The 19,169-nt window shown below is 47.1% G+C and overlaps 1 long non-coding RNA gene across 1 annotated transcript in view; it reads right to left on the bottom strand.

Annotated features, from left to right (window-relative positions):
* LOC137216099 (uncharacterized) overlaps positions 1 to 19,169 on the bottom strand; it is a 44,386-nt gene that overhangs the window by 12,496 nt on the left and 12,721 nt on the right. The window contains exons 2-3 of the long non-coding RNA XR_010939591.1: positions 7,424 to 7,567; positions 49 to 227 (exon numbers count right to left, since the gene is read on the bottom strand). This is a non-coding gene — a long non-coding RNA (uncharacterized lncRNA). The remainder of the gene's footprint in view (positions 1 to 48; positions 228 to 7,423; positions 7,568 to 19,169) is intronic.

The following is a 19,169-nucleotide window of genomic DNA, read 5'->3' on the forward strand; positions in this document are numbered from 1 at the left end:
TCCAAGTATAGCACCCCAGGTTGGGTTTTATAGTATTCTTTCACTTACTTTCAGAGATGTTAGCATCCTGCTTTGGATCTAAAGAGGGGATGCTTCAGTATCCATTCAGTCAACGTTTGTCGCGTGTCAGGCGCTGGGCTGTTGCCGGCACCCCTTGCTCCTGCTACTGTAGTTCAATTAGTGCCAAATATTCTTCAGAATGGTTTGGGGATAGTAGATCTTATTTCCTGTATGTTCCAGGAAGAGAAAGAGACAGATAGCATTTTATTCCACCATCTTTTGTCAAATATGTCAGCAGTTAATTCGTTGACCAATACTTGTAACGCTTTTTAGACCTATGGGACTCATAGTCAAGCTTAATTTCCAAGTGACCCACCTTCAGGAATAGAAAAAGAATTCTCTTGACTTAAGCATTTCCCAAGCACTAACTGATCTTTCGTCTCCTAAATAATATTCACCTTTATGCCTTTTACCTTCCATCAAGCAGCAGAGTTTATTGGCCTGATTTATCCTGCTGAAAACACGAGGCAGGGCTGGTAACAACGTGAGAGGGCTGAGTCCTGCCCTTGTCCAAGGAGAAAGCCCAAACTCCCCGCTCTTTGCAGACCTGACTTTGAATTTGAAAATGTGCTTAGCTTCTCTTGTTACTGCCCGAGGCTGTCTGCTGGGGTAGGGGAGAGCCTGGCAACAACAGCTAATGAGGAAGGTCAGAAGGCGTGTCAATAAGCCCAGTGTCAGAACTTTTTTTTTCTTCAACCTGCACAAATTGGTCCACAGTGATACCCAGTAAGAGGGACCCTCAGTCCTAGGGTCACACAGTTCCTATGGCTCCCCTGGACAAGACTAACCCCAAAGAAAGAGATTCAAAACCTAATCATTAAAAAAATGGTATTTCAGTATTTAGGAAACAAATTAATAAGTCATACACACTTAAAAATTCATGAATTATTTCCTCTAGTGTAATAGCAATGCCCTTTCTTGATCCCTGAGTGAAAGGTGGTTATGGAAGTCTGACCAACAGTAAGGATGAAAAACAAATGCATTAAGATGTGGAAGAAGTTTATAGATATTACCCCACTACCTATTTAATAAAATGCTTTCTTCTTAAGGAATAAAATATGTTTTTCATAAGAAAGAAGCTAATCATAAATCACACTGGAGGTTTTACATACAACCGGAAAATTGTCAGATGGAGTAGAGTGTCTCTCAGGCAGACTTCTGCTCTGTGTTCCTGGCCTCCCTCATCCTGTGCTGGATGCCCTGAGCTTGGAGACCAAGTCCAGCTCCGCTCTTGGAGAAACCGAAGGCAGTGCCAGGTGAGTGTGTAGGCACTTTTCAGCCACCTGCCTTGTGTTACGATGCTTCAGAATGGCTTCAAGCCAGATACCCACTCCATACACTGGCTCAGGCTTTTAAAATTAAAAAAAAAAAAATCCTCCTGCAATAAGAGTTGGCAGGCCCTCCCTGAGGGGACGTGGCAGATGCCCTGTCTCCATACAGTTTTGGGGGATGTAGAATCTTTGAATTTAGCCTCTCTTCCTAGCCCTTTCTGAAAGAGGAGAGTGTCACCAAGTTATCTTCCAAGACAGATGACTCTTCTACTTATTTTTTCAAAGGAGTGGGTGGGAAATGGAGAAGAAGTGACCAGAGAGATGGTGGTGGGAATCCATGGCTGAGGCACTCTGTGATTGTGGGGGGGGCAGAGCTGAAGCACAGGACAGTCGTGCATGGATAAGGACTTGACACAAAAGGCTGGGCCATCTAGAGCTGGCTTCTAGAAGATGCTTTCCTCTGGACCCAGCTCTCATAAGAGGCAAGACTCACTGAGCTGGTCAGGAGAGTAGCAGAATAGAGGTGACGGCAGCATTGAATGTTTCGCACCACAGGCCAGCCTAACCCTTCTGGAGAACCGACAGAGGCTCTGGGCTAAAAATGACCTCTCGTTCTAGAACTATCTTTGGAACCCTAAAGCTGACTTTCATCCTGAGGGTGTCTGTCAAACTCCAGTGGTCGGGCCACATGAGGAAAAAGCCTCCAGGAATCCCCTGGTGGTCCAGCGGTTAGAACTCAGAGCCTCCACTTCAGGGGGCACGGATTTGATCCCTGGTCTGGAAACTAAGATCCTACAAGCCGCTTGGCGGCGCAGCCAAAAAAAAACAAAGAAAAAGGCTTGGGACCTCACAAAGCACAGGACCTGGCAGAAGATCTTCACACAGTGAAGAAACCCAATAGGTTATATTTTCGGTGTTGACATGAATTGGATATATGCTGTCCCTCCCCACTACCACCCAGACATCAAGGCAAACTGCCTTCCTCCAACCTGAGGAAGTACTTGGGTAAAGGAACAAACTCTCTGCCTTGGTTATACATAAACACAAGGCTATTGTATAATTTTCCAACTTCAATCCACACTATCTGGGTAGTCCCAAAACACTGAAGTACAGAATTCATATAGAGTGCTGCTGGGTTGGAAGTAGTCCTAGGCTCATGGAAAAGCAAGTCCTCTCAGATTTGCCTCAAAGAATTGCCATAGATAAAACTTTCGAAAAATATGAGCTCATCAGCACAGATCACAAACTTCACAAAGACAGCAGGTCCATAAGCATGATTCAGCTGAAAAAACAGACAAGGACGCAGCTTTCCAAAAGCTTCAGAGGGCTTCCCTGGTGGCGCAGTGGTTCAGGGTCCGCCTGCGATGCAGGGGACACGGGTTCGTGCCCCGGGCCGGGGAGATCCCACATGCCGCGGAGCGGCTGGGCCCGTGAGCCATGGCCGCTGAGCCTGCGCGTCCGGAGCCTGTGCTCCGCAACGGGAGAGGCCACAGCAGTGAGAGACCAGCGTACCACAAAAAAAAAAAAAAATAATAATAATAGTAATGCATTGTCAAATATAAAGATCAAGTAATGAAGTGTGAACATGATTCTAATTACTTTAAAAAAGATATAACATATTTATATCATATATGCACAGGTAAAGGATAAGGAGGAAATACACTAAAATATATGCAACAGAAACTCAGGATAGCAGGGTTGCAAGAATTTTTAGTCTTCTTTATACCTTTCTATATTCCTATAATGAATGTGGATTATTTTTATAGTCAGAAAAGAATGACAAAAAGAAAAGCAAGCGATACTTATAGAACTGATCATTTAACACGAAAAAGTATGTTAGAAGTGGGGACCAGTCTGCTCATGTTGTCTTACATAAGCATTACTGGGTTTCCCACTGGTGTCACAGGCTCACGGTCATGAACAACAAAAAGGAGATAAGGAATGTGCCCCTGACAAACTTGCCTCCTTTGCCAGGTGGCTCAGAGCTGGCCTATGCCTGGTTTTGTGATCTCATGTAGCTCCCTGCTGCGCAACGCGCAAGCTCGTCCTCCTTTTTCTCTGAGACACGATGACACGATGTGGGGATAGAGGATTCAAAAGTCTATAATAAGCACTCAGTATTGGGTTCTTAAAAGAGTAACCCAAAATGCTCTGGGAACCTGAATGTTTCACAAGGCACATATGCAATTTCTTATGAAAGTTCCCTATTACCATGTTTCTTTTTGAGCTAAATTTGTTCTTTCTCTAGCTGGGCTTTCTACCAGAGAGAGAGAGAGAGAGAGAGAGAGAGGAAATGGCTTTTTCCATAAAGTCCCATGAGGATGCTCTGATGACACTGGAAAAGCTTTTCCTCACTCATCTACTCACTGTTGACTTGTAAGATTATGTCTCCTCATCTTCAGAAGAGAGAATAATGCTGAATTCCTCCGAAGTCCTGAGATGAGAAATGATGTGTTGCTAGAAATGGTAATATCATGGAAATGTGGAATCTTCCATCAGTGTGGCTCTGAGTCCCTCCATCTATCCATCCATCCATCCATCCACCTATTCACCTGTCCATCCATCCACCTATCCATCCAATTTGTATAGGAACAATTATGCATCATGCATAGTACCAGCTGCTGCAGTGAAGGGAATAAGATATAATCCTTGCCCTTGAGAACCTCATGAGCAAACAAAAAGAGGCATGTGCCGAGCTCATTATAGTGCGAGTGTTTGCCATTTCTATGTGAAATGCCAGGGAGAAGATAAGAGCGCAACTCATTTCCCCTGCCTTAGACTGACTGATCCTCTCACTGGGGATAAAACATGTAAGCCTAAGAAACAGTTATCTAACAAATCCCAGTGATATTCCCATGAGTGACCTTGGACTCAGAGTTCAAGGAGAACAAGCTAAGGAAAGTGCCCTGCCTGTCCCAGAGATGTGCTGTCGCCATGTCCTTGGAAGCAACAAAAGTGTATTTCTGTGAAAATGTGCATCTCCTCTGTGAGTGGGCAAGTCTGCTGGCACATGTTTGTTTTTTTTTTATTTTTTGCGGTACGCGGGCCTCTCACTGTTGTGGCCTCTCCCGTTGCGGAGCACAGGCTCCGGACGTGCAGGCTCAGCGGCCATGGCTCACGGGCCCAGCGGCTCCGCGGCATGTGGGATCCTCCCAGACCGGGGCACAAACCCGCGTCCCCTGCATCGGCAGGCGGACCCCCAACCACTGCGCCACCAGGGAAGCCCTGGCACATGTTTTTACAAGTTGCTTTCATCAGCTTCTCACCTGCTCAACTGAAATTCCCAGGCCTCAAGAGACCCATTGCCTAACCAGGGTAGAGCTTAGTTCCATGTAGGACTGACAGGGCTGGCATTTAAAGCAATCACAACAGCAGGTGGATGCCCTCAATGTCCCAGGAGCCCATTTTCCAGACCAGCACTGTCCAACGGAACTTTCTACACTGACAGAAATGCACTGTCAGATACTGTAGCCTCTCGCCCATATGGTGAGTGAGTTCTTAAAATGTGGCCAGTGAGACTGAAGAATGGAATTTTTCATTTTATTCTATTTTAATTTTAGTAAATTTGATTCAAATACCTTAATTTTAATTCATTCAAATTTAAATCATGGCTACTGTATTGAATAGCAGAGTTCTAGATCATGGTGCTGAAGGACATAGTGAGGTAAGGAGTTTTCCTTGAGCGAATAGGTGCCCTGGGAATTCACAGAATCACTCAGCTCCCAAACTGGACCGTGGCTCTCAACAGCCAGACGGGCCCACGCCACGGAGTCCAACTTCTCATCTCTCTCCAGCCCCAGAACCAACTGCAAGCTAAAGGACTCACGGGACCGCTTAACCCAAATTCCATTGGCCTGAATCTTAACCCCCTGCTCTTCGTCTTTGCCAATTCAAGACGTTTCTTCAGAGTGAATGGAAAGATCAGGACACTTTCAACGGCACGTCAATAGATCCTGGGATGGGGCCCAAGAGTATGAATTATGAAAAGCATGTCTAGGTAATTCTTCTGTGCTGCCAGATTTAGAAGCCTTGTGCTTCATACCAGCAACAGAAACACAGTAGAGAATTTATCATAATGGGAGCATTTCCTCACACAAGTATTTATTGAGCATAGGATATGGGCTAGGCTTTAGTGTAAGTTAGGGAAATAGCGGTGAACGAGACAGACAAGAGGGCTGTTACATGCTCTAGCGTGGGGAGACAAAGATAAGTGTAAACAAATAAAAAGACAATTTCAAGAAGAGAGTGTTCATCAACGTGCAGGAAAAGAGTGTAATGAGATAGAGAATGATGAGGTTTGGGAGCTGCTTTAAGCCGAGGTGGGGGACATCCTCTCTTACGAGGTGACGATAAAGCTGAGACTTGAACCACGCAGAGTTAATTATGCCACGGTCTGGGGGGAAAGCATTCCAGGCAGAAGGAACAGCAAGTGCAAAGACCCTGAGACAGGCGCAAGTCAGGGCTGCCTGAGGTCTAGAATGAAGGCCAGTGTAATGAGCTTAGAGAGAAAGCCGAGAATGGAGGCAAGGAGGATGGGGTCAGATCATGTAGACAGGGGTCAGATTACATATATGGCAAGTGGCTTAAATTTTATTCTGTAATATGATTAGACACCATTAGCAGGATTTAAGCAAGAGAGCAATATGCAGATTTACACTCTTAAGAAGTTATTTTGCCCATTAGGTAGAGAATGCAGTACAGTAGGGGAAGTGTGGACACCCAGAGAGAGGAGTTCTTGCGGCGGTCTAGGAGGAGATAATGATTTGGATGTGGTGAGATGTAATTAGATTGTGGGACATATTCTGAAGTTAGAGCAAATAGGACTATGGCATTCAACGTGGGATATAACTGAAAAAATGGAGTCAAAGATAAACGATTCTTAGCTTTTGGATCTGAGAACTGGGGAGATGAAGGAGTCCTTTGCCTCACAACAGAATCTTGGGGGAGATCCCTCCAAAGAGGGATGCGAAGACATTTGATTTGAGGTGTCTATTAGACATCCAAGCAGAGATGTCATAGAGGCAGCTTCCTTAGGGGAAAGATGAGGACTCTGGAAAGATAGAGTTGAACGTCATGAATATATAGATGGTATGAGACTGAAAGAGATTACCTGGAGAAAGAGTGGAGAGGAGAGGAACAAAGGGAAGAGAAGAGAAAACTCTGACGGTTCAACGCCAGGGGAATCTAACATTAAGATGTCAGGCAGAAGAGAATGGAAAAAAGCAACAGTATGGTAGGTAGGATGAAAACCTACCTATCCTGGGACCCTGGAGAAGAAAAAGTTTTAAGAAGGAGGGAGGGGGTCAATTGTGACAATAGCTGGTGGGAAGTTTTGTAAGAAGGAGCAGAGAACTGGCCTCTGGATTAAGTAAGTGGAGGTCAGCGGTTCCCCTCTGAGAGTTGGGAATGAAGAAGCTGGTTGGGAGAGAATGGAGGGTGAGAAAATTAGAGACAGTGATAACCCATGACGTTTGAGGAGCTTTACTCTAAGGAGAAGCAGAGAGATGGGCCGTGGTTGGGCCGGAATGTGGGTCAAGGGAACGTTTGTTTGTTTTTGTTTTTAAGATGACCTATGTCAAGTCAGATGTACATGTCCATGAGGATAATCGTAGAGTACGAAAGCTTTTGAAGATGCAGAATGATGAGCCAGTCTCACTGCCCTCCGAGAATCAGTCTGTGGTCAGCTGGAGAACCCAGAGACCGCTGCGTGTCTGAGTCATACGATGAGAACTACGCCTGTGGACACTCTTGAGTTTCCATGTATGAGAATAAAGGCTAATTTTAATTGGATTGGACAGTGGGAATGTGGCCACTAACAGCTTGACATCTTGGTCTTTTAACAACTCTGGGTGGTGATTCCATCAGTTAGCATGCATCTTACCACCCAGTGAGGCGTGCCACTTATGATACGGCCCCTGGAGGAGCTGGAGGCACTGGCTGACTCACCAAGCCACATGCTCCCTTGAGTGTGCACCACACATAGGGCAGTCCCCTTGGACTTCCATCCGCTACTGCAACCAAGGGCCAATCCCCACCCCCACCCCCCAGATAGCATGGACAGGGCTGGGCTTTAGAATCATTGCCCTACTCACCTGGGGTCCGCTTCCTTCACCCATGCTTGTCCTTTTCGCCCTTAACAAGTCTTCACTTTCGGGCAGTAGACACTCAAGATGTCACAGGAACTTGGTATAGGAGAGCTGGTTCGTCAGTCTCTTCCTTTCTCGTGAATTGCTCCACTGTAAGAAGTCAAGAGGAGATGTATGGGTGGAGATGCAACCAGCCACACTCCACACATCGATATGGATACATGCTACAGAGCCAGGTGTCTGAGGTTTTTTTTTGTTTTTTTTTTTTAAAGGGATAGACTATTCCTGCTCTCCTCTCAAACCCCAAAGCACAGTCTTTTTTAAATAAGGACCACCAAATACCTGGTAATGCCCATGATGGAGCAAACTGCTACCCTCCAGACTGAGGACAGAGTGGCAGTAGGCGATAGACACAGATCCAGCTATGGAATCCAGTTTTGCAGGAAGCAGTACATTTACTATCTGCCTTGAGAGCTGAGGTCTGCTTTGTAAATGGCAGCATGGCTGCATTCCCAGCCCACCCTGGGAACAACTGCCTAGGCCTTGCCAATGAAACACCAGTAATCCAAGTGGGTGAGTGCACATTCCCATACTGGGATGCCCAGGCTGAGAAGGGACGCTTCAATGCCACTCTAGAATGGCTTACAGGGCCACAATGCTCAGTGCCATCTGTGATTAAAATGGAGTTTGCTTACTCAAAACAGAGAGCTTTGGTGATTGCTGTTACCCTAGGAAGCCATTTGGGCAAATATTAAAAGCACAGCTGTGTGGTGCCCTGCAGTGTAACTGCCTTCTCTTTGGTTTCACATGAGCTTGTGTTTGAATGAGAGCGCTCCGGTGGCCACTGGGGGACAATAGAAAGAAAGATCAGATATCACCGTGTAAGCATTAAATAACTTGCGACGCCAGGAAATGACACTGAAGCAAGATGTCAAAGGAATAGCCCTGTGCTGGCAGGTTCTGGGCTGAAATCTTGCTGGGCTTTTGTTTTTCCTATTTTTGAGGTACCTGAGGATGAACATTACTACAGAATTGTAGAGCAGTTGACGTAATAATTTATAATCAATACCGATTGAAATAGTGATTTGCCCATGGTGTGTGACTAATAATAGGATAATAATGTGATGCCCGTCACACTAATAGTTACGAGAGGGAAAGAGCCTGACAAGGACAGGACATTTAAATCAGAAGGAACCACACAGAAGCAGGAGGCTCTGGAAGGGTGCATCTGGCCTCCCTATGTTCTCACCGACATGGATTCTCACGTACCCCTCCAGTGAGAATTTAGCCCCCGGGGTGCAAAACCTCATCCTCTTGGTTGACCAAGACACCTAGGAAAGGCTCAGCAAAGTGAAGTAGGTGGAGTCACATCCTGGTTCCAGGGCAGAAATCTCAGAGGGTGTGTAAAGCGTTCTCAGGGCAGGAAGAAAGGTTACATGTGCCTGGGGGCTTGCTCAGCTAACGCAGTCAGCTACTCTGGAACTTCTAAATGACCCTGCTTAAGCAGCCCTTGCGTGTCCCTGGGGGCACCAGATGTGGAAGAAATCTTGAAGCTGGTTTCAGCAGCTGCTCTCTGCTTTGTCTTCCCTTTCTCTCCTGTGACCCAGGCCCGCATGAGTGCCCCTACCTTCCTGAGGCAGAAAGATCCTTCGAACAGCAGTCGTAGCTTGGACTAACAGCCTGGGCTTTGGAGGCAGAATGACCGACCCGGCTTGAGGGCAGGCACAGCTGACTCCTTGTGTGACCTTGCTTGAGTTATTTTACCTCTAGGCTCAAGTTTCCTCCTCTGTAAAAGGGGGCTTTAAATTCCTACTTTGTAGTGTTGCCATGAGAATCTAATGATCAAATATGTGTAAGGTGCTGAGTATAATCTTGGCATGAGGGGCATTCAGTATATGTTAGCTATTGTAAGTTCTATTTGATAAATCAACAGCCGTTGGAAAACTAGTGTGTTTCTGAGCAGATCTACCAAAAGTGCTGATGCACTAGAAACAGCTGGGTGGGGGAGTCGATTCTGTGCCCTCTGGGGAAACCTCTTAAGTGCATACACTCAAACGATGACAAAGTCCATTCTGCCTGGACATAAGGTCATCCTTGGCTCCAAATTCCTGAGTGTACCTCCTGTGGCTACTGGGGAAAGCCCGCCTTGTTCACATGCCCTTCGAGGAGCCAGCGAGGCATCCAGAAACTGGAGTCTCTCTGCCTCACTCTGACCACAGAGAGTGGATCTAGATTCTCCTGCAGGCCTCTCTCACTACGAGGATGGGGCTCCCTCTAGCAGCCAGGGCCTCATTCAGATAGATATCTGCACTAAGCAGGCCTTCTGCTCTCACCCAGATCCAAGCAATCTTGCACGCCAGAGGCGCGGCACCTCCCAGGACGCATATCAAGGGAAACATAACTAGTTAATGTCATTGGACATTGCTTGGTCCTTGATTTTCTTTTCTTTCCTTTTCTTCTTTTTTTTTAACAAGAGCTTCTTTAGTCACAATGGCTTAAAACAATAAAAGCTGAGATGAATGACTTGCAAATGTAGTATTTTCACAAATGCTTATGAGCAAGTTTGAGAAGATACAAAGGAAAATCATACATTATACTCAGGTGTATTAACTCCCTAGGGCTGCCATAACAAATTACCACAAACTCGGCGGCTTAAATAATAGAAATTTATTCTCGCACAGTGCTGGAGGCCAGCAATCTGGAATTAAGGTGTCAGCAGGGCCATTTTCCCTCCAAAAGCCCAAGGGGAGGGGGGAGGAGCCTTCCTTGCCTCTGAGCACTTCAGCTTCTGGTGGCTCCTGGCTTTCCTTGGCTTGTGGCTGATCTCTGCCTCCGTCTTCCCATGGCTGTACTTGCTCTGCATCTGTTCCAAACCTCCCTCTCCTTTCTCTTATAAAGACACCAGTCATTGGATGTAGGGCCTTCCCTTAAATCGAGGATGATCTCATCTCAAGATCCTTAACTAACTACATCTGCAAAGACCTTATCTGCACATCAGGTCACATTCTGAGGTTCCAGATGGACATGGATTTGGGAGGGGACACTATTCAACTCACATCAGGGAACATATAAGTTAGTGACAGGAATGAGACAAACAGCTGTCAACTGAACACAAGGTAGAGTATGAGCTCTGCAGGACACTGGTGATGAGTGATGGCTACGCAAAGGAGGGGATATTCCCATTCAGCAGATCTGGAGGCAACAGTGGATAAAGTCATTGGAAAGATAAGCCTCGAAGGATGATTTTGTAAGCTGGGGCATTTCTGGAAGAGGAAAAGCCCGCGTACAAAAACAGACAAGAGAAGGAGAGGCTGTGCAGTGAACATGGGATTCTGCTTACTGTTCTATTTTGAGGAATAATCATTGGCCACTTTATACGTGACCCTGCACCTTGATTACAAGCACCCAGTACAGCGCTTTGCACATTTCAGAGAGCTGGCTGATATCTGGGGACTGATAACATGGGAAAGTTTAACTCTGCTTCTCCCACTCATTCTCAAATTGCTAAGCTAACCTTTGTGGTCATACACATTATCCTTCACCAACAGGCACTAAATAATACAATCAATGTAACAATTAATTACTTAATTCAAATAAACAGCTAATTAAAGTCAGGTCTACAAGGGTAACATGGTCCTAATTACTAAGCTGGCTAATTGTTTCCCATATTCCTGGAACAAATTCCTACTTCATTGTCCTTCTTTCATGCAACAAATTGATGGTTTACAATGTGCAGGGCACTGACTAGGGAAATCAGTAATGAGGAGCACGGAACGGCCCCTGCTCTGTGCTGTTCACAGGACACATCACCCAAATGCCTACACGCCACCTGCCGGTGACCACAACGTGAGGTCACATTTCCTTTCATACCCGAGTTACGATGACTCTGGGTTCCTACCTGCCAACTTACCAAGGGTCTCCTTCAACAAGTATTCCCCAACAGTCATGAGGTTGCCTACCTTGGTTTGTGAATTGGTCCTTCCTGTCCTTTGCTAACTGTTCACTCAGGGGGACAGAAACTCAGGCCAGCGGTCTCAGCCTGACTCCTAACTGCTGCTTCCAGACCACCCGGGGCCCGGGGCCACTGCCAGCCCCACCGGGGTCGTCCTAGCTTTCTGTGGGGATTGCCCTCTGCTCCCAGGGCCCCGCTTTCCCGGGCAGGGTCCCGTCTCTTTAGCATCTGAGGTGCCACAGGGTTAAGGTTCTGCCTGGTTATCTGGTTGTTTGAGCTCCATCTCCTTCACCTGTCCTCAGCCTCCTGTGGATGCGAACGTTGTTTCTCAACCCTCACTTCCAGGTGCTACCCACAAGATGGTCCTAGGTTGATCCATAGAGCAGAATCTCAGAGAATCACAGAATGCTTCACCTTCACAGAACGCAAGGGATTTCATCCCTTAGCATTTAGCCACTTGCTCCAACTTCCTCATTTTACAGAGATGAAACAATTTTTTCCCAAAACCATACACATGACTATTTAATTTTATGGATGCCATTAGCAGTCTGTTGTATTAGTATCCTAAGGCTGCTGTGACAGGGTGCCACAAACCGAGCAGCTTAAACAACAGAAACATATTGTCTCACAGTTCTAGAGACTAGAAGTCTGAGGCCAAGGTGAGGGCAGGCTTGTGTCCTGCTGAGGGCTGCGAGGGAGCATCTGCTCGTGCCTCCACCCCAGCTTCTGGTGTTCGCCTGGCATCCTTGGCGTTCCTTGGCTTGTAGAAGCATCATCCCAGTCTCCACCTTCATCTTCACGTGACATTCACCCTGTGTGCATGTCTGTCTCCAAATTTCCCCCTTTTTAAGGATACCAGTCATATTAGATTAGGGGTCCACCCTCCTCCACTAGGATCCCATCTTATTACTTCTGCAATGACCCTATTTCTAAACAAGGTCATATTCTGAGATACTGGGGGTTAGGACTTCAGTGTATGAATCTGGAAGGGTAGGGACACGATTCAACCCATAACATCTGTCCTCACTCCCATCAAAGCGTGCGGCTTGGTGGGGATTCGTCTCTACATGCGATTGGAGTCTGTCAAGACAAAGGATCATGAGCTCCCGGAAGCAGGCACAACTGTTTTTGGCTGACGTGATCTGTGTTTACCTTAAAACATATGTTGACTTTCCAAACTCCATCTTACTGTCTCCAAAACTACATTGCCTCAGAAATGTTCAATAGGGTCTCATCAGGGTGGATGCCTCTCAGGAAACCCAGGGTGTTTAAGCGTGATGGGTGCATCGGAACCTCCCAGCCCTTACAGGGGAATAGCCAATGCCAGCACACTCTGTGGTTGCCCACAGTTATTCCAGCCTTCCAGTCAGAGCCTCCTCCAGCAGCCGTTGACATTTATTTAGAAACTAATTGTGCTGCGGTTTGGGACATGAAATGGAAAAAGATGGGTTCGCATTGCAATCCATCTTGGAATGAAATGGCTGTTGTGGCTACAGCAGAAAATTGTTCCATTAAGTCAAAGGCAAACCTCAATTCGAAGGACAGAAAGGCCAGAGCCTCGAGATGAGGGCCTCTGTGTTTCAGAAGCACCACTGCATTTTAATAGCACCGCAGACCTCATAACGCTCGGGTCCTGCCGCCTGTAGAAATACTTCACTCTCCCTCCCTTTCCCTAAACAGTTAATTCTCAGTTATCCACAAGCATTTTAACCACAGCAGCATTCTAGTATCAGACTGTTGGACCCTCCTCTTCTAAGAAAGCTATGCCTTCCTTTCTAACATTTGGACTGTCCCCATCCTTTGAACTCTACTGCATGTAGAATCTGGACCCCTCATTCAACAACCAGCAGAAAACCTTATAGAACACTTGTTTTACTGCACACACATACCTGGGAGCCTTTTAGAAATGCAGACTCTTGGGCTCCACTCCAGACCTACTGAATCAAAATCTGCATTTTAAGATGTCCCCATGAGCAGAATGCATCTGCTCTCCCAGGGTGAGGGCTGGGTGCAGACCCTCAATAGACAATTGTCAAACCAGTGAATGGTTGCGTATCTCTGGGGCACATACTCCGTCCTCTCTCAGCTGACCACCAGTAGGGGTCATAGAACGCAAACTACTATTAACATTAATTATTCATCTCCCCAGACTCACTTAGTTCTCTGCCAAACAATCAGTATTTTGATATAACACGTGGTCCATCCGAATTTCTGAATGAAACATAAATATTTGCTTGATTTTCTGCTGTTTTGCATTCTCTGTGTCATTGTTTTAACAACCCTACAAGGACTGTCAAAGTTAATTCAAACTCTTTATAGTTTTTAAGTTGAGGATTAGAGAATGCTGACCCTGAAAAGGAATGTCAGGATCACTGAGGTCAACCTCTTCACTTGACAGATGAGGACACCAAGTCACGGTCAACTCATGGCCTTAGTTAGGCAAGTTCACCTACACCTTTGGTCCTGCGCGTTCTAGACACAGGACACCGAATCGTGCTACCCTGGGCTGGCTGGGATGTTGTACAAGGTGTTTGGCCTGGTAACTTCTCACCATCTAACCAGATCGAGAGGACTGCAAACTGAACGAAATTTCTTTTGCTCTATCCTACTCTCGAAGCTCTTCCCAGAGCTCACTGGTGCAGACTGGGAGAGGAGAGAGAAGGAAATGAGAGTCCTTATCACTGTCTTCACTCTCAGAATAAAAATACTAAGGTGTCTGCAAACTATCCCAAGTACAAGGGACCCGTGCAAGGGGGAGAATTCTGGAGACATCCAGAAACGCTGAGGCTCACCACCTCCAGTTTCACTCAGTTCTTTGAGAAATAACCAGACATCAGAGGTGGCTTTCCTCTCCATCTTTTTTTTTTTTTGCGGTACGCGGGCCTCTCACTGTTGCGGCCTCTCCCGTTGCGGAGCACAGGCTCCGGACACACAGGCTCAGCGGCCATGGCTCACGGGCCCAGCTGCTCCACGGCCTGTGGGATCCTCCCGGACCGGGGCACGAACCCGTGTCCCCTGCATCGGCAGGCGGAGTCTCAACCACTGCGCCACCAGGGAAGCCCTCCTCTCCATCTTCTGTGTGTTTTCACGATGCCAAAGAATCATCAGCAGTAGAGATGCTCAGAAATCAAGCTCCCAGGCTCTGATTAGTTAACTCATTCAACTAACTGCGGCACCGAAGAGCAGAGATACTAACCAGGCTGCTCCTGCCGACAGGAATGTGGAGTCTTCCCGAATGTCCTTGACCTTGGGCACATCGACCTCTCTGAGTCCACAGCGCCACAGGAACAGTCACAGCCTCACCACCCACCAGCCACACCTCCACTCACGCCGTTTATTAAACACCTATAGGCGCCCAGCTTGGGCAAGGTGTCCTAGACCTCTTATTGATGCCCACCACTAGCCTTCTTTACTGATATGTGTTCTGAGGCCCAGAAGCTGAGAAATTTTTATCAATTTAAAAGGTACACCATGGGACTTCCCTGGCGGTCCAGTGGTTAAGACTTCGCCTTCCAATGCAGGGGGTGCGGGTTCCATCCCTGGTCGGGGAGCTAAGATCCCACGTGCCTCGATCCCTGGTCAGGGAGCTAAGATCTCACGTGCCTCGCGGCCAAAAAACCAAAACATAAAACAGAGGCAATATTGTAACAAATTCAATAAAGACTTCAAAAATGGTCCTCATTAAAAAAAAAAAATCTTAAAAAAAAAATACATTGGAGCCAGAGAAGAAATCTGAGAAGACAGGAAAAGGCATACAAGAGCATCTCCAGGTTGACCTAGCAATGGTCCAGAAATCAATATATAATATTTACCTTATATACTCAAAGAAATAAATCTTTATTTAAATCTTTATTTAAACATTTTAAGTAAGTGAAAATAGATGTGTTGAATATAGATTAGCTGAAGCTCATACACACATAAACACAACACAAAAAGGCTCATGTAAATGTATATACCTGTATCTCATCTCATACATATTTCGTAGATATAAATAACATCTATGTAGATACACACACACATAATCTCTGGGAGCGTGGGTCTAATCTGCTCACACTCCCTATGGATATTTTTCTTGGGCTGTTCCTTGGGCTCTTTCCTGGGTTGTCTTCTGTGGTCACTGATGGCCACCGGAAGTGTCCAGCCAACACAGAAATTCTGGCGGTGAAGCTCGTGGAGCCCTCAGCTTCTCTCGCATCCCCACAGGCCTAGAAGGTTGCAGTGGATGTCAGGTGAAGAGTTTATTTTCCCAGAGAACAGTACTGACAGGGGGAAAAAAAAAAAAAAAAAAATCCACGTCACCTGCAGTGAGTAGGTCTGTCCATGAGGTGGCGTCATTAGTGCAACTGAAGCAGGAGGGAATGAGGTCAGGGCGTAGAGGGAAGCCAATCAGATGGATCATGGAATAACAAATCCATGCCATCTCCTCAAACTCCCATCCCCACGTTCGACAAACGCCTGCCCGGGCCTCTAGGGTGCAGGTGATTTCGCAAACAGAGCTTCTCAGCTCCTAGACCAAGCCCCGCTGGAGGCTTAGGAGCAGCCCAGGCAAGGGGACACGTGAGAAGCCATGTGTGTCCCCAGTGGGCTTGAGCGCCGTGCTCCCACGGTACCTGGACACCCCTCCGCATTCCCTGGCCGGTGGGGTTGTCTTCTGTGGTCACTGATCGCCGCAGGAAGCGTTCCAGCTGACACACAAAGCCCGGCGCTGAGGCTCCTGGGGCCCTGGGCTTCGCTGGCAAGTTCCTTCTGCCCTTTCAAGACACACCTGAAGCCCCCTGCCAAGCACAGTCCACGGAGACAGGACCGTCAACAAAAGCGCCCCATGTATGGAAAACATCCCCAAACCCCACTTTTTGTGAGCAACTCCTGCTGAAGTCTGAACCACGCCACAATAGATAGTCCCACTCTGCATGGTCTTTAAGGAGAGAAAAGATGCTGTGAAAATAATTCACTACTGAAGCCCTTCCTGGGGCCAGTTTTGTTTTCCAGTTTTAGGAAGTTCCATTGCTATGTGGAGAAAAGTACCTTCTCTCTTCACCAGAGGGGACCGAATTGACATTTAAGATCTTTGCTTAAACGTCAACTCTCAGAGGTTAATTCCTTGGGGATCTTGTCTAGAACAGTCCTTCCCACTCTGTCTGCTATAGGCCAGGCATTTTACGTCGTCACTGTCTGTTTCTCAAAGACCCTGTTCTCCTGGGACCTCACAGAGGGGCAAGTCAGGTCTGAAGAGGGGACAGTGGTACTTGCCTGAGGCCACACACGTGTCAGCCACAGAGGCAGTGCACACCCAGAGCTCTTGGGCTTTCTCTGCTGTGTTGCCCGCTGCATAGATACTGAACAAGTGGCTTAGAATGAAAAGTTGTAACAGTTATATAATAACGCCCCTTAACATTTGGGTGGTCCTCTTTGTATACAAAACGCTTTTCCATTGCCCAAGACCTGGTGAGACATATCCTAGCGCTGAGGTCCACCCCCTTCTGCTCTGGCTCTCTCCCTGGCCACCCCCCACCATGGCCTCAAGCCACGGATCTCCCCGCTGGGCTGGCCCTTGCTCCCCGATTCACTGCGAGCCTGCTGATTACTTGATGCTGGGAGGCTGCCACCGCCAGTGTCCTGGGGGTTCTGGGGTCATAGATCCTGGGTGGGCCTGGGAAGGTGGGCGCCAGAGCAGAGCAGCTCTGTGTAAGCAAACCTGGCCTCTCAGTTGTACCCAGGGCCAGCCCTGGCTGACGCTCAGGAAAACATCAGTGATGAAGGGACGCCTCGGTTCAGCTCAGACAACCCAAGAAAGAGCCCAAGGAACAGCCCAAGAAAAATACCCATAGGGAGTGTGAGCAGATTAGACCCACAGTCCCAGAGATTACGTGTGTGTATATCTACATAGATGTTATTTGTATCTACGAAATATGTATATGATACAGGTATATACATATATATGAGATTTTGTGTGTTGTGTTTCTGTATGAGCTTCAGCTAATCTACATTCAACACCTGCCAATAAATGTGGTCTTTTGGCTAAAACCCTTTAATTTGGAAATCAAGTCTTATGTGTAACCTGTAAGTTAAATTGGACCCAAGAGTGAATTGGATCTGCACTGAAGAGAAACCAGAAATCTAGTAAGTTCTGGGGTACCCTGATTTTGCTACATCACAGTAACAAGAGTGGCAGACATTTGTTGGGTTCTTGCTGCAGACCAAGCTCTGTTCTAAGTGCTTCACTCTACCAACCTCTTCCTTCAGAATCCTGGCAAGCACATACTATTTGTGCCCAGAAAAATGAGGCACAAAAAGATGATGTGACTTGCCTGAGATCCCACAGCTAGTAATGGAGGTGTCTTGAGTTTGAATTTGTAACCACCATTCAGTACCAAAATGGCCCCTGACTTCACATGGCCATGTTGGAGGTTGCCTATGGGTTCTGGAGCTCCACCAAGTTCCTGTTATCCAGGGAAGTCTTGAACGAGATCTGACCCTTGGGAGAAGCCCCAAGACAAACCAATCTCTGTGGAGCAAATGGAGTGAGAAGTACTGTTGGTGGCACCCCATGAGTCTTGGAGACCTTGTTCTTTTCTCTCTTTCCCATCCTTCCTCCCGAATCCTTCCTGCCTTGTCTGTCATTAAGCTAATCGACTCCAGCTCAGCCAATTCAGAGAAGGAGACCTGACTACCCTAGCTCAACTTTGTCTTCATGTCAGCAGTGGCAAGAATGGGGCAGCATCCATCCTGAAGGACGCTATTAAAGTGCACTCTTTGTCTTAGTCCGTTCGGGTAGCTATAACAAAATACCACAGACTGGGTGGCCTATAAATGGCAGAAATTTCTTGCTCACAGTTCTGGAGGCTGGAAGTCCAAGGTCACGGTGCCAGCATGTCGGGTGAGGGCCCTCTTCCAGGTCACAGACTTCCTGTTGTGTCTTCACATGGCAGAAGGAGCAAGGGAGCTCCCTGGGGTCTCTTATAAGGGCACTAATCCCATTCATGAGGGCTCCACCCTCAAGACCTAATCACCTCCTACTAAACCCCACCTACTAATACTATCAGCTTTAGGGGTTAGAATTTCAACATACGAATGTGGGGTGGACTCAAACATTCAGACCATAGCACTCCATCTTCACTCTGCCCCCCTGACTCAGACCCCAGACTGCAACCTACGCAGGTGGATTGTATCGCGTCTGCCCTTATCTTGGCAATATGGCCATGTGGTTGCTTTTGTACATTGGCCTTTTTGGCCCCAGCACACAGGAAATGAGTGTAATTGAAGCTATAATGTGAATTTGACAGGAACACAGAACACACTCTACTGCACGTGCTCACTCTGACAGATGCTGTCTATCTAATTAGAGGGCTTTAATTATTAATGCTCCCAACCACTTAGAACGGCAGGTCACCAAGTCACCACGCACATGTACCTGAACAGCATAGGATTAGGACGAAGCGGGCTCACATCTGGCTGTTATTGTGGATCTCAAATTTGTTTGATGTCTCATCTCAGTCACAAAGTCCCAACGGTCCTTTCCAGGCCTGGTCCTGCAGATGGAGCTCTGAATTGGCTCAGGTCCTGGATTCTGGTCCTGCCTCTGCGTTGACTCTTGGGGTCTTTGGTCAGTCCTTTTTTCTTCTCAGTGCCTCCATAGACCCACCTGTACTGTGTGGCTACAAATATTTGCTTAGGATCATTTTAGCAGCTGTGAAGTGTCCTGGGATCTTTGAATGAAAGACGCTCTATTAAAGCTTATGAGCCAAGTGACGACTCTGGCCCCATGCGCACAGCAGAGCTCTGCAGGAGACAGACTGGGCC

This window comes from Pseudorca crassidens, chromosome 21, assembly GCF_039906515.1.
Source record: "Pseudorca crassidens isolate mPseCra1 chromosome 21, mPseCra1.hap1, whole genome shotgun sequence".
Classification (NCBI taxonomy): Eukaryota; Metazoa; Chordata; class Mammalia; order Artiodactyla; family Delphinidae; genus Pseudorca; species Pseudorca crassidens.